The following is a 2,835-nucleotide window of genomic DNA, read 5'->3' on the forward strand; positions in this document are numbered from 1 at the left end:
GCAGGTTTTGCAATTTGCAACGATTTCGTTGGCCAATTTTGTCATTTTTGGGAAAAAATATTCGCGCAAGATCTGCTTAACATTTTCCTGTGCGGCCCTGTGCGCCCTATTGTGTTCTATTGTTACTATGTCCCGTTGATCGTTTTTATCGTATATATCCATGACGAAATGCTTGGAGTACCAAAATTTTGTAGACGGAAACGCCTTGACGAGCTCATTCTGGATACAAGCAATAATTGGTAGCTCGCAGTAAATTGCATTTACTACGTCAGGTTTTATTGCTTCTCTAACACTCTCCAATAGTTCTTCTTCATTGAAAAAATTGATCAAGTGTCTAGTTTTTTCGCGGAAGATTATAAAAGTACGAGTCGATGTCACATTTGCTCGTTCAATGACGATTTGGTTTCTGAAACAATTCACTGGCTTATCAGTCGCTTCAATTGCATAAGACATTGATAATTCGCTGTGGATGGTGGCTGCGTCAGAACTAGGCATATTTTCAAGCGCATGAATGTTCTGCCGTGATAGCGCATCGGCTACGTAGTTTTCTTTTCCTGGCTTATAAAGAATTTGGGCATTATGTTCATCTATGAACGCTTTCCACCGCTTAATTTTCGCGTTGGGGTTTCGGTCTGAAACCGCAAACGACAGAAGTTGATGATCAGTAAAAATATTTAAATTTTTAACACCATATAGATAATTTCTGAGATTCTTTAGAGCCCAAACAATTGCGAGTAATTCCCTTTCATTGGTAGCGAAATTCATTTCGTTGTCTTTCAAGGTCCTCGATATCATAGTTATCGGCTTCCCGCTTTGTGATAGTACAGCGCCTAATCCTAAAGATGACGCATCCGTTGTTAGGTCGAATGGTTTTCCATAATCTGGATGCTGGAGCAAGACGTCTTCCGACATCAAGATTTTCTTGAGCTTGTTGAAAGCTTGACGCTGACTGTTGTTTAGCTCTATTTGTTTTTTCTTCGATTGGTGAGTGCTAACTCTACCATTTCCGCCCTTAAAGATATCTGTAAGTGGCCTGGCTATTGAGGCGAAGTTTTTTATAAAGCATCTGTAATAGCTCGCTAAGCCCATAAATGACCTGACATTAAATAATGTCGTTGGCTCAGTATAGTTTCGAATTGCCTCTATTTTACTTGGGCTTGTTCGAATACCCTCTCCAGTTACCGTGAAACCTAAGTACTCAACGCTTTCCTTAAAGAAATGGGACTTCTCCCGTGAAATCCTCATATTGGCTTCGTTCAACTTCCTCAAGACCCACGCTATGTGTTTAATGTGATCTTCTTCTGTTTTTGAGAATACGATAACGTCGTCGACGTAAACGTGACATGTCTTTCCAATTTGGTCTCGAAGCACGTCATCAATAGCCCTTTGAAATACGCTGGGTGCGTTCTTCAAGCCAAATGGTAGCCTACAAAATTCGTATTTTCCGCTGTTGACCGAAAAAGCAGTTTTCTCACGATCTCTTTCTGCCAAAACTATTTGGTGAAAGCCAGATTTTAAATCGAGAGTTGTAAAATATTTTCCTTTTCCTAAGTTGGCGAGTATCACCATCACGTTAGGGATGGGATATTTATCGTCTATCGTTTTTTGATTTAATTTTCTGAAATCAATTACAAGACGTTTTTTTGTGTTGCCATGTTCATCAACTCCCTTTTTGTCAACAACCCATATTGGATTATTGTATGGCGATCTAGATGGTCTAATTATACCATTTCTTAGCAAGTCACGCACTTCTTTATTCACAAAATCTGCTACGCCCATAGGATAAGGATATAGTTTCGAATAAATGGGGTCGTCACACTCAGTTCGAATGGTAGCTACAATATTTGTGTTGAACGGAAGTAATTCGTCAGGATCAGCAAATACCGTTTGTTCACTTTTTAATAATTTTTGAAATTTTTCGTTAACTTTTTCTGGAATTTTAATATCCTCAATTCGAGTGAAATTTACATTCGCACATTTTAAAAACTGGATCGGTTCTGATCCCGTATTATACTTCAAATTTTTATTTTTAAAATCTATTTTTGCATCGATTTGTGTTAACAAATCGAGGCCGATGATTCCATCAAATTTTGTAAGATCGGGTAATATAAAAAAGGTGCTATTAATATTAAACAGGTTCACGAAGCATTTATCTTTGATTTCATTAAAACCATGTATTGATTTTACTATAAAAGTGTTGCTTACTGGTTTTGTATATCTTAACTCTTTAAGAGGTTTAATGTAATTCTTTGACGCACCGGTGTCAATCAGCAGTTTTATAATTTTCCCTGCAATATTCCGCTCTATGAATGGTAGCAGGGAGTTTCCACTAAAAAATTAACATGGTCAAAACTATCAGCATCGTCATCAATTTCTACTAGTGATTCTTCGGCTAGTTCCTCGTATTTCCTCATTTCTTGTGTTTGAGAAATGCTTTCGTGTGGCATAAAATTCACTCTCTGCATTTTTTGCCCTGTTAATCTTTCAGAGTCATTTTTTCTTTTCATATTTTGGTCCTTATATTGAACCCCGAAAATAGTGTTGTTGTATTTCTCTGACGTATTATAATTACTCCTTTGAGTTTTGGTATTGTTCCAGTGTCTCGTCCTAGATGAGGTTGGATCTACGTCCATTTTTTCAACTTGTCTTTTTTCAGTATTTTGTCTTATAAAATATGGATTTTTGTTTTGATTATCAACTTGATTACTTTTAACGTAATTGCTTACCTGACTATATCTGCCCATACTTCTTTCATTATTTTGAAGCCTTTGTTCAGTTCTATGAGCTTCATCTTCCAGACTCCTCGCGAAGTTGGTTGCGAATTTATAACGCTCA

This window comes from Teleopsis dalmanni, chromosome 1 (genome assembly GCF_002237135.1).
Source record: "Teleopsis dalmanni isolate 2A chromosome 1, ASM223713v2, whole genome shotgun sequence".
Lineage (NCBI taxonomy): Eukaryota > Metazoa > Arthropoda > Insecta > Diptera > Diopsidae > Teleopsis > Teleopsis dalmanni.